The following is a 13232-nucleotide window of genomic DNA, read 5'->3' as shown; positions in this document are numbered from 1 at the left end:
CACCTGACAGCTGCAGAATACACATTCTTTTCATCAACACATGGAGCTTTCTCCAGGATAGTTCATATGTTTGTCCATAAAACAAGTCTGAACAAATTTCAAAGAATTGAAATTGTATCAAGTATCTCTTCTGACTACAATGAAATAAAACTAGAAGTCAATAACAGGAAGAACTTTGAAAACTCTACAAATACATTAAAATTAAACAGCATGCTCCTGAATAACCAATGAGTCAATGAAGAAATTAAAAAGGAAATTAAAACATTTCTTGAGACAAATGAAAATGGAATCACAATATACCAGAGCCTATAGAATACAGCAAAAGCAGTTCTGAGTATATTTATAACATAAACACCTTCATCAAAAAAACGGAAAGATCTCAAACAATCTAACCTTGCATTTCAAGGAATTAGAAAAACAAGAACAAACTCAACATAAAATTAGTAGAAGGAAAAAGTAACAAAGACTAGATCAGAAATAAACAAGATAGAGACTAAAAACCACAGTACAAAGGATCATTGAAATAAAGAGTTGTTTTTTGAAAAGATAAACAAAATCGACAAACCTTTATCTAGACTAAGAAAAAAAAGAGGAGACTCAAATAAATAAAATCAGAGATGAAAAAGGAGATATTACAACTGATACCACAGAAATACAAAAGGATCATGAGACTTATGAACAACTATAAACCAAAAATGGGAAGATCTAAAAGAAATGGATAAATTCCTGGACACATACAACCTACCAAGATTGAATCATGAAGAAACAGAAAACCTGAATGGACCAATAGATCTAAACATTCTTATTTCTTCATGAATACATTTGAAGAATCATGATTGAATCATTGAATCTACCAAGATTGAATCATGAAAGTCCAATAGCAGGTTGGTCTCATTACTAGACCAGCAAGTAACAAGATTGAATCAGTAATAAAAAGCCTCTTATCAAAAAGTCTCCCTCAAATTCCAGGACCTGATGCCTTCACTGCTGAATTTTACCAAATACTTAAGAAACCAATACCATGCCAGGCACGGTGGCTCACGCCTGTAATCCCAGCATTTTGGGAGGCTGAGGCCGGCAGATCACTTGAGGTCAGCAGTTCTAGACCAGCCTGACCAACATGGTGAAACCCTGTCTCTACTAAAAATACAAAAACTTGGCTGGGCATGGTGATGGGTGCCTTTAATCCCAGCTACTCTAGAGGCTGAGGCAGGAGAATCGCTTGAACCTGGGAGGCGGAGGTTGCAATGAGCTGAGATCATGCCGTTGCACTCTAGCCTGGGAGACAGAGCGAAACTCCTGAAAAAAAAAAAAAAAAAAGAAACTAATACCAATCTTTTCAAACTGTTCCAAAAAATTGAGAAGGTTGGAATTCTTCCAAATTCATTTTGTGAGAACAGCATTACCAGATACCAAAACCAGAAAAGGACAGACACAAATAAAAGAAACTACAGGCCAATCTCCCTGATGAACATAGATGCAAAAATCCTCAACAAAATATTAGCTAACCAAATCCAACAGTTCATTAAAAAGATCAGAACAGATCAGAAAAAAAAATCATACACATTGAGAAAGAAAGACAAAAGATTAATGACAATATTTAGGGAATTTGGTTGAATTCTTTGTACTATTTTTTCAACTTTTAAGCCTGAAATTATGTCAAAATTAACACATTTGAAATGAATGGAAGATTTTTAACGTTTCAAAATTGTTTAAAAATATTTAACTATACAGTACATAAGAGTTATTCTGTAATTTAAAAAAATAGAAACAGTATGGCCCAGTGGTTTAGAGAGAAGTCTAGAGAAGGATGCCTGGGTTTGATTCCTTGCTCTGTCACTAGCCATGTGATCATGAGTAAGTTATATAACTTCTAAATTTCCTTACCTGTAAAAGAGGGATAATAATACTGAAACCTACCTCACAGGTTGTTATGAAATTTAAATGAGTAAATATTTGAAAATGACTTTCAATAGTGTCTAACATAAAGTGTTGTATAAAGTGTTTGTTAAATGAATAAATCTAGAAAATCACTTTAGTCTTAATGATGCTATTATAAAATCACCTTCAGGAATAGCAGTACTTTGAACTTTAAAAACTTAAAAACTTTATTTAAAAAGTTTTTTTTTTTTAAACAAATAACTGATTTGGATTTTTATTACTTTTCTTTGACCAACTTGGGATTCCTAAAGTCTCCCTTGATAATCTTGTGCCAATTTTTTGGTCTGCTTCATATTAGGGACCTGTAAAGTGCACTGGTTTTCTTTTCTTTTCTTTTCTTTTTTGAGACGGAGTCTTGGTTTGTTGCCGAGGCTGGAGTGCAGTGGCATGATCTCGGCTCACTGCAACCTCCGCCTCCCAGGTTCAAGTGATTCTCCTGCCTCAGCCTCCCGAGTTGGTGGGATTACAGGCATGCACCACCACACCTGGCTAATTTTTGTATTTTTAGTAGAGATGGGGTTTCGCCATGTTGGCCAGGCTAGTCTTGAACTCCTGACCTCAGGTGATCAGCCCGCCTCAGCCTCCCAAAGTGCTGGGATTATAGGCATGAGCCACCATGCCCGGCCGACTGCAATGGTTTTTCATAAAAAATATTTAATATAGTTCTTTTATTTTCACTTATCAATTTTCAATTATCCAACACATTTTATAATTAACTAAGTCAAGTGCTATGTAAGTTTAAAGATGGATAATGTTTCTAACCTCAAGAAGTACACAAATTAGAAGGGGGAATTAAGCACAGATATGGTTATAATATAATGTGAGATTTAAAGAAGTAAAAAGTGGGAGAGGGTTTACAAGAAGGAAAGATTACATCTAGTTGGTAGGAGGAAAGGTTTCATAGAGGATGAGGATAAAGTTAAAGGAGGAATAAGATTTTAGTAGGTGAGATAGATGGGCGGGTGTTCCAAGTAGCGGGATGAACAAAAAAAACAAGACAGAGCAGGTGGTACTTTGGGCTACTTATTTGAAGTTTAAACAGATTTAAAGTTAAAATTTAAACCATTTTAAGCCATCATTTCCTTATCCACAGACATAACATAGTACCTGTCTTACAGAGTAGATGAGAGAAAAATGATGCCTGTGTCGTATTTAGCACAGGGTCTAACAGTAAATGTGCATTATATATGCTATCTATTATGCTGTATTATTTTTGGTACACATTTGTTGGAGTGTAGGTTATGGCAGGGAAACAGGTACGTGGAATGTATTGGATTAATATTGAGTGGTGTGAATGGGGGTGAGAAGGAGAGGACAAAGCTAAAGTTGAGAGACATTGCAAAGGTCGAATCCATGTGACTGACCACAGATAAGAAATAAAAGAAGAGGAAACTTGGGCTGCTAGATGAGGAATAATGACCTGAAAGAGCCACAGGGAAAATAAACCAACTTTTTCTATAGCCCATAAATTCCAGGCAGTGGGCGAGTACTTGATTCCTGTGATTTCATATTTTAAAATCATCCTTTTGGTGGAATCATACTGAAAATACATGAGAGCGCTTGCTATTTACACTAGTCTAAGGTGAATAGTGTAATTCTACAAAAACTTTTTTTTCAAATATGGGTTTTATATCGTTTACTTAAAATCAGATCAGCACCCATATCTATAAATCCCGAAGATAATGTTTATATGTTTTCAGAATTATAATGATGCAACAACCATTTGTTGAATGAACAGTGCGCTGAGTACCAACTTTTTACTAGGAACAACTATCTTCATGAGTTAGTTGCCTTTAATTCAAGGTAGCAAGGAGGGAGCCATTTCTGGGGCATTTGGTCTGTACCCCCCATACCTGAAATTTTACTGGAATTGTGGAAATGGAGAGCAGTGTTTTCATCTTTTTTTTTTTTTTTTTTCTGAGATGAGGTCTGACTCTGTCACCTAGGCTGGAGTGCAGTGGCACAGTCTTGTCTCACTGCAACCTCCATCTCCCTGGGCTCAAGGGATCCTCCCACCTCAGCCTCTGGAGTAGCTGGGACTACAAGCATGCACCACCACACCCGGCTAACTTTTTGTATTTTTGGTAGAGAAGGGGTTTCACCATGTTGCCCAGGCTGGTTTCATCCTTATATCATTCCCTCTATGCCACTGCTGGGAACACCTGCAGACCACCAGGAAGTGTGTGATGCTGTCTGCTGGCTTTTCCTGAATAACTCATCCTTACCTTAATGCAAGAGGCTTAGATTCTTCACTTGATCAAAATCGTACCCTCTGATTGAAGTAGGATTTTTTTTCTTTCATTTATTTTAAACAGAACTGTTCATCTTTAACTTTGTTTGTTTTAGAGACAGGGGCTTGTTCTGTTGCCCAGGCTGGAGTGCAGTGGTATGGTCATACCTCATTGTAACCTCAAAATCCTGGGCTCAAGTCAGCGTCTTGCCTCAGCTCCCCAAGTAGCTAAGACAACAGACACGTGCCACCAAACCCAGCTAATTTTATTATTATTATTATTTTGTTGAGAAAGGGTCTTGCTATGTTGTCCAGGTTGGTCCTGAACCCCTGGCCTCAAGCAATCCCCCCACCTTGGCCTCCCCAAACCCTGGATTATAAGTGTGAGTCACCGTGTCTGGCCTGAGTTTAAAAATTTTAAATGGCATATTTGTCTAACATTTTAGAGGTGAAAAAACATAAATCACATGTTATTTTCTAATAGGCTTATTAATTAGATTAATTAATTAATCTAATAGGGCAAATATTATTAATTTTATAGAGGAGGAAATAAAGGAGCACTTCCCTGAATCATGCAATATTTAGTGCTCTTCCTCCTCCATCTGCCTACCTTGCTGAATTCATTCCACACTGTATTTTTCTCCCCTGTGTCTCTGAGTTCCTCAGTGGATTGTTTGACCGGCCTATTCCCTACCCACAACCTCTGGCAGTCACAGCTGAGGAGTCAAGTCTTCCTTGGGCACCTGCTTACTTTATTATTTTGAAGCAAATGGCAAGAGGATATTTGTATCTATTCTAAAATTTTTAATGTTGATTTTTAATAGCTGAGTTCAGAAAGATAGGCGGGACTGCCAATTTATCAGCATTTTTACTGTATAGATTGAACACCAAAGAACTGTTGCCTCAAGTTGTTTCTGTGAACACATCATGGAAAATTGAAGACTGTGGCTCCCTTGCTAATAGCATTGTAGTCAGGAGATGGAAAATGAGATACAACTTAGCCAATTTACTGAGATAACCATAAGGTCTTTCAGCAGAAGTTTCCCCAGTATACTGAAGAAAGTTAAAGTTCTTCTTCTCACCCCTCCACCCCCCAACCATTTGTAGCTAGATCCAAGATTCTATTGGTCTGGACCCAGATGAAATCATTGATACTGTTTGCAAATAACACTCTTCTACTAAAGAGATCTGCAGTGATTAAAATTTTAGCTCTGCATTATTAAAGCTATAAAAATGGTTTGAAAGTATTTTCATATACAAAAGAGAGGTCCATGAAGTAAAAATTATATATAATTTTTGTTTGAACCCACCAGGCAGAATATTGATGCATTATTTTGCCCCCCTTTAGCTTTTCTCTTAAACCATGTCTCTTTAGAGATAATTATCTGAATAATTTCACAAGATTTTCCAACTAAGTGATACAACTTTAAAAAATAATAAAAAAGAAATATGCTAATATACCTTAGTGCTGATTGCCTTTTTTTTTTTTTTTTTTTTTTTGAGATAAGGTATTGCTCTGTCACCCAGGCTGAAGTGCAGTGGCATAATCACAGGTGACTGCAGCTGCAACCTCAACCTCCCCAGCCTCAAGTGATCCTCCTGCCTTGGCCTCTCAGGTAGCTGGGACTACAGGCACACACCACCACACCCAGCTAATTTTTGGATTTTTTGTAAAGATGGAGTCTTCCTATGTTGCCCAGCAGGTCTTCAAGTCCTGATCTCAAGCTATCCTCCTGCCTCAGCCTCTCAAAGTGCTAGGATTACAGTTGTCAGCCACTATGCCCAGTCGAATGCTAGTTTCTGTGACGCTCCTTTGGCTTGTTAAACATAACTGACCTTAGTCCTCCACTTTTATATGAGAAGGATACTTTTGGTGAGTAGGAAATGTGGTTTTAAGCTTGAGGCTGGTTGGAAGGGTTCGATTTACTTTGACTTATAAATCAGTTGTAAAATATGATTTGCATTTGTTTTAAGAATTGGTTTCATAGTTCTCCTCTTGCTCTTAGAGACATCTGTGTAGTGTTGTCTTTTAACTTATTTCCTGGTGCCACCGTCTTCCACTTATTGGGATGACTTCTGTAACTCACTTGATTTAAAAAACAATTCCAAACTTTTTTTTTTTCTTTTTTTTTGGGACGGAGTTTTTGCTCTTGTCACCCAGGCTGGAGTGCAATGGTGCGATCTTGGCTCACTGCAACCTCTACCTTCCGGGTTCAAGCGATTCTCCTGCCTCAGTCTCTCGAGTAGCTGGGATTAAAGGTGCCTGCCACCATGCCTGGCTAATTTTGTATTTTTAGTAAAGACGGAGTTTCACCGTGTTAGCCAGCTGGTCTTGAACTCCAGACCTCAGGTGACCCGCCCGCCTCAGCCTCCCAAAGTGCTGGGAGTACAGGTGTGAGCCACCATACCCAGCTATTAAAAAAATTTTTTTTTCAACTGGATTTTTCGTTTTTAATGACTCCGTCACCATACTTCTGAAATACAGAAATGAAGAAGAATTCAGGTCATGCACCATCATGCTAATGGCAACCCTGTGAGTTGCCTATGCTGTTGGGATGAAGCTGGAAGAATATTATCTGAAAGCCTTGGATTCATGGTATCTGGAAGGTCTATAGATCAATATGGTCCATTGTGGCTTGCCTGTTAAGACAGGTGAATCCTATTTGCACACATGTTCTTGCTTTTCTCTCTTTCTCTCAAGAAGAAAATAAAATATATATGCCCATTAATCTGCACAGATGAGCCCCATTGATAGGACATATTCTTGGGAAAAGTAAATTTGCAGTTCAGTTGTGTATAATATACCAAAAAAAGGGGCAAAATGCCCAGTTCATTTTACTTTTAGCAATTATAAAGACCCAAGTGCTAATGAAGCTATAGGACTCATTTATCTTGGGTTATCTTAAAATTAAGAAAAGATAATGTATGTTTCTAAAATTAATCCAGTGGGCTTAGTTTGGCTTTAAAAACTGAACATAAATATTATGGCCTAAGATGAGATAATCACAAAGATTTAGATGACAATGCATTCTTCTCCCTTATTTTTGTCAGTGATCATTCCGCATAAAAGATGTGCTTGATATATACCATTGGAATAAAATGTTCAGAGTCCATTCAATATTTTAAACATTTATATGCTCCTTTGAAGTAGTTTCAAGTGGAGAGGAAAAAAAGGCAGAGCTAAGTAACCGTGGAAACAGCCATTTTATGTAAAATGTTAAAAACTACAGAACCAGGCTTGAAGACAGTTTTAAAACCAATAGTGGTACCTACATAGACAATTTTTTAGCCTAGAATGAGTTAATATTCCTTTCTGAGTTAGTTTTTCTCATCGACTGTTTCTCATTATCTCTCTTATTAGAAGTCAAATGCTAGTATGATGACTGAAGTGAGGAAAAGATATTGGAGCCGAAGAGATTTACATGAGTAGAACCGTTCCTAATATTACTTTAAACACAAGAGTAAACATTGAATGAAGGGGCAGTGAGGTACACCAGTTGCAGTCTGTTCTGACTGGATAGTCACAAAAACAATAGAGGAAAGGACACTCAGTTTGGTATCTGGAGAAGAAAAGCCAGTACCTGACAGTTTTAGCTCCCATTAACAGGTACATAAAATATTACCAAGTAGAAAGCAGCATCGTCTAATGAAATGAGACTTCTCATACACTCTGTAGAAGCATTTCCTAGACCGTTTTTTCAAATTCAAAAATTTCAAGTGCACTTCCAAAAGTTTGTTGAAAGTGGCGTGGTGCAGCTTGGCGTGAATTCACAGCTGTTTAACATCTCAACGCTTTCAGGGAACTCGGCTTCTAATTGGTTCCAAAGCCAATTTAAGTTGTCTTACCATGCAACGGGAACTCAAAATGCTGATTAGACTAAGACGCGTCGCTTACAACGTCTATAAATCATGATAGCGATTGTTTTTGGAGGGATTCTGTACAGAGCAGTTTAGTGACTGTTAAAAATTTAAACATCACGTTCGCAAGTGGAAACTCGCAATTATTTGAGGAGAGAAGAAGGGAGAAAAAGAGCGTTTGGAACTTAGAAGTGTACCTTAAAAGACACCAGGAAACATTCACACAAAGGGAACGATTTTCATTTAAGTATTTATAGGAATGGAGCATGTTTACCTGCAATGTTTCTGTGCTAAAAATTTTCAGGAGTTAGTTATAAATCATTCCTTTTTCTTCTTTAACTTCTCTTTCCTCAAATTGGGTTTTAATTATCCCTCGAGATGTGTTTTAAGTGGTATGGCTTCGATGTGGGTGTGTAGGCTAATTCTAGGGAGGAGGGCGGATTTAGCAATAAACTACAACGCACTGGAACTAAGAAATGTTCCTGTAGTTTTTTTCCCTGATGTTTCTTCCCAGTAACAAAATGTTAGTGTGAAATCATTGTACTGTATTTAGTACAAAACAAATAGGGATTTCATCTATGCACTTAGTAATACCTGAATATAAAAATAAAGCAGCCAAATAAATAAAATTCAGATGACCTTGGGAATACTACACAAGTAAATCACGAGAGATGAGGGAACGAAGCACTGGGCAAATTGTTTGAAACAAAGGGAAAGTTTCTCAGCTCACAAAATGAAAGCTTTGATTTTCTTATAAAAGAAAACTAAGAAGAAATAGTTATTTTCCTGAAATACAACGTCCCAAATGGGAGTTGGCGCGGGGGGAGCAACAGTATTTTAATACATTTTGCATTCTGCAATGCCGCTTGATTTTGTTGTATAATTTTTCGATATGCTTAAAAGGTGGAAAATAGAATTAAGACGGTTGGAAACGTGAAGTAAAACATTTTGGTTCTGATAGTACCAATCAGAAAGCAGAAACAGCCACACACTGCCTTTATTATTCTTCATAAAGGCCGAGGCAAAAGTAGCGGCCAACATGGGAGTCTCTGTGGCGCAATCGGTTAGCGCGTTCGGCTGTTAACCGAAAGGTTGGTGGTTCGAGCCCACCCAGGGACGCGCTTTCGTTTTACGAGATGGTTGCGGGAAGTTTTGCAGAAATCGAGTTCAGGCCTCCGGGCTAAGAAGGGGTGGATTTCCAGGGATCAAGCAAAGAAACCACCGACCCACACTGCGCGGCCAGCCAGCGAGCCCTTCGCTTTCGGCCCATGCAGAGCGGCCTCCTCTCCCCCGCTGTCCTCTCCCGGCTACAGGTGAGCGCGGCCAGCCCTTCCCCGGGGTCGTCACGGCGGTCTAGGCCTCGCCAGGGTGCTGGAGCGGGGACGCGCAGAGGCCGCGCGGGCCCGTTTGCCGCGCGCGCCCGCCGCTCCAGCTCTGCGCGTCCCCGGAGGCCCGCGCGTACACGGGGAACGCGGCCCGGGCTGGTCTTGCTCGGCTTCGTGACGCGTGAAGTGTAACGGGGCCACCGAAAGCCACGCATTTCAACAGTGTCAAGTTCAAGCTGCAAACTGAAAACTCTTACATTTTGTTGAAGCATGGCCGCCCTGTTGTCTGTTCCCTGTCAGCGTAAACATCTCCGTTTGCGACTTAAACATTAATTGTTCCTGGTATTAATGCCTTCAGAAATAATTTTTGTGTAGTAAATCTTTCGTGTGGACAATGTTGTAAGAATATATATTATATTTTACTTTTTCTACGAAAACGCTTGAATTTAGTAGAGAATAGAATAAGCCTGCAACACTTCCCATCAATGCAGAAACGGAGAAAACCTCTTTTACAATAGTATGACTGTTAAACCTGAAAACAAAGAATGATGAGAAAGATTAAAAGTGAAGCTGCTACCATACTTTGCTTCAACTTTCTACTTTCAACGTCCTCCACCTTTTATTTCGCCAAATGCAAAGCCCTCTCAAAATAGTTTCATTTTATTACTTTGAGAAATAATCATAGTTTCATCATAATAATTATTGTCTTGGCTTGGACTACAGAAAATTGAAAGACAGTTTTGAAGAAAAGTGTAAGAACTAATATATCTTATTCCTGTGGATATATTGTTTTATATTCGTTATATTTCAGCTCAGTTGACATATTAATAAAGGCTTATTTTATTGAGTGCTTTCGTGGAGAAATGTATGTAATCTTCATAAGTCTTCCAGGTCCTATTATTGCCGTTGTACAGATGAGGCAACTGAGGCACAGTGCGACTGAGTAAATAGCTGAGTAATTTGCCGGAAGTCACAGTGAGTGTGGAACCTGGGTAGTCAGGCCCAAGCCCAAGCTCCTCCCTGATGTACTGCCTTCTTGGAAGTTCCTTCCTCTAAACTACAGCTACCTAATTAGTTAATTTAAAACCAAAATGATACTTGAATTGGTTTTTATGAAGTTTCGTTAATATTTTGCTCCAAGTCTTGTAAAGGGGGTAAAATAAAAACCAACACAACATTTGTGGTGTGCTAAAGGGCATTGTTAAATTATGCATTCATTGGGCTGCTCAATTTTATTCAAATGAAAGCTGTGTGTGAACAGGAAGTCTTCCTGGGGAACCTGTCTTAGGGAAACAGTTTGTTAGCATTTAGGTACAGAAGGCAAGATGAGAGAGAGAGGCAGGCAAAATCTGGAAAGAGACAGATTCAGGTTAGATTCAGGCCATGGAGTCTAGAGACTAAGGATTCTTTGACCCCAAGCTGATGTTTGGGAATTGGGACATCCACGTAGACCCCTGTTTCAGGACACTTTTGTGAGATAGTACCAGAATTTGTACTTGACCAGGGGCCTAGGTGGCAGTTTAAAATTTGATCTTAAATTTCTAAGTACATTCTATTTCACCCTATTTTGGGTATTAATATGATTTAGAGACCAGAAAATGGAGGAGAATTAAATGGGAATGGAGGTGCCGCACTGAGTGCAAAACGCCCCTCTAATGTAGGCAGAAGCAGTTGCTGTTATTATGTGGACAAGGGCTTAGGCCATTTCCTTGGCTCTTGCAGGCAGGTAAGATAGGTGGGTCCCAGTGTGGGTGGCTGACACCAGTAGTCTCAGCACTTTAGGAGGCCAAGGCAGGAGGATTACTTGAGCCCAGGAGTTGGAGACCAGCCTGGGCAACAGAATGAGACCCCATCTCTACACAAAATAAAAAATTAACCCAGCATGGTGATCACTTCATTGCACTCCAGCGTGGGTGACAGAGTGAGACCCTGTCTCAAGAAAAAAAAAAAAAAGGCAGGTGGGCAACAATTTGGAAGAATTGCATAAATATTTATGGATGCATTGGCCTTATAAAATTTCAATGTGTCATGGTTGTAGATGTTGCAATAAATGCTATTTCTGAGGAGCATCTTTTTGTCCTTAATTTCTGGGCTCTGTAATACCAGCCAAACTCAGATATATGTCAAGATCATTTAAAGCTTTAATTAAAGGCTGAATAGCATTTAAAAGGCTATGTTGTATATTTGAGTATGTAAATATGTTCCTAATATTGCTAATAGAGTTGTATACTTAAACTGCGTATACAAAATCAGAGGGAAATTCACTGAAGTAACATAATAAAAGGTGAACCAATTGCTGTGATTTAAAAATAAAAACTCATTAGAGAACGTACTATTCATCTAATTCAGAAAAGGACAAAACAGATAATAGATAAAAATTAAAGATCTGTCACAAAAGTCATAGAAGTCATTCATTTAAAGTATTTTTGTAATGCAAGTGTTTCTTTAGAAAATAATGGAGGCTAGGAGGAAGCCACATGGTTTAACGTGTCTCTGCTTTCATTTCTAACACTTGTGTCTGATGTCATGCAATGCAAAGTTTAGAAAAAAAAAGCCTGAAGAAACCTAACTGCTCTGTTTCTGCATGAATAATACATGATAATGAATAATGCAAATATGAACTTTTATTTCTCTGAATTTTGATGGACACAGGGCCTAAAATGTTCTTCAATTTATAGCTACAACTGAAAACAGCAATGAATTGAGGGTAGAATAAGCTATAATACATTTAACTAGAAAATAGTTAAAGAACTTGAAAAATTTTAATTAAGTAAGAATGTTAATTTTATCAACTGTATTATTTCATTTTAAGTCCTTGGGGTTGATCCCTTTTGGTAATGTCAGTGTATTTTATGTTTTTACATGTTGAAACTAAGTGTTGAGCTTACAGGAATAGGGTGAGAATAAACTATGTCTATAGATCACACTAAATACTTAAATCTTAAGTTATTTTTAAAGCCTACATTTTTAAGAAAAATCTTAATATTTTAATTGTTTGAAATATGATTGAAAAGGGAACTTTTCGATTAAGCATAAATACTTACAGAAATGTACACGAATTATTGAGTACAACCGAATATATTTTTACAAAGTTAACACATCTTTGTAAACAATTATCAACATCCCAGAACGCCCCTTTATGTTTTTTTACCAGTCACCAAAACATAAGTTTTAAACATACAGATTATTAGGTTAAAATGTGATTTTTTTTGTTGTTGTTGTGTGGATATAGATCCACACAACATATAGATCATTTATTTTCCTTCTAGTCCTGGGTTCAGTACATAGATGGCTTCTTTTCACCCTTTGGGTTGACAATTTTCTCCAGGTTGCTGCTGATGATATGATAAAGCTCAGCATAGAAGGCCCTCAGGTCCAGCACCATGGCCCTGAGCTCCCCATAGGCTGCCTCATCTCGCTCGTGCACCAAGGCCCGGTGATCCATTACATGAGTCTGCTTGGAGGCCTTGGCCACAGCATCCCCACATTCTGAGAAGTACTTGGAAATGGTTGTCTGGAAAGCTTCCACTTTGGTCTTGACGGCATTCACCCTCTCCAGCACCTTATCCTGGATTGCTACCCCAAAATCATTTCCATCTTCAATCTTGTTAAGCCAGAAGTCTGGACTCTTAAAGAGAAATGCATTCTGGTGATTACATGGATCCAACACCTGATCCCCAAAATGTGAATTTTTAACTTGTCATCGATCAGTATTGAAAAATAAATGTACGACTAAATCCTGTGTCTTAGTCTGCTCTGCTCAGCCTACAGTAAAAAAAACCACCACAGACCAGGTGGGTTAAACAACAGACAAAATTTATTTGTCACAGTTCTAAAGGCTGAAAAGTCCGAGATCAAGGTGCCAGCAAGGTAGGTTT

At 38.3% G+C, this 13232-nt stretch overlaps 1 non-coding gene across 1 annotated transcript; it reads left to right on the top strand.

The window, feature by feature from the left end:
* Positions 1–9074: 9074 nt before the first annotated feature.
* Positions 9075–9148, top strand: TRNAN-GUU (transfer RNA asparagine (anticodon GUU)). Its single transcript has one exon. It is a non-coding gene; the product is annotated as a tRNA-Asn (tRNA).
* Positions 9149–13232: the final 4084 nt, after the last annotated feature.

The sequence above is a fragment of the Pongo pygmaeus genome, chromosome 8 (genome assembly GCF_028885625.2).
Source record: "Pongo pygmaeus isolate AG05252 chromosome 8, NHGRI_mPonPyg2-v2.0_pri, whole genome shotgun sequence".
NCBI lineage: Eukaryota > Metazoa > Chordata > Mammalia > Primates > Hominidae > Pongo > Pongo pygmaeus.
Note: the sequence above shows the minus strand (reverse complement) of the source record. Positions and strands in the feature narration are given on the sequence as shown.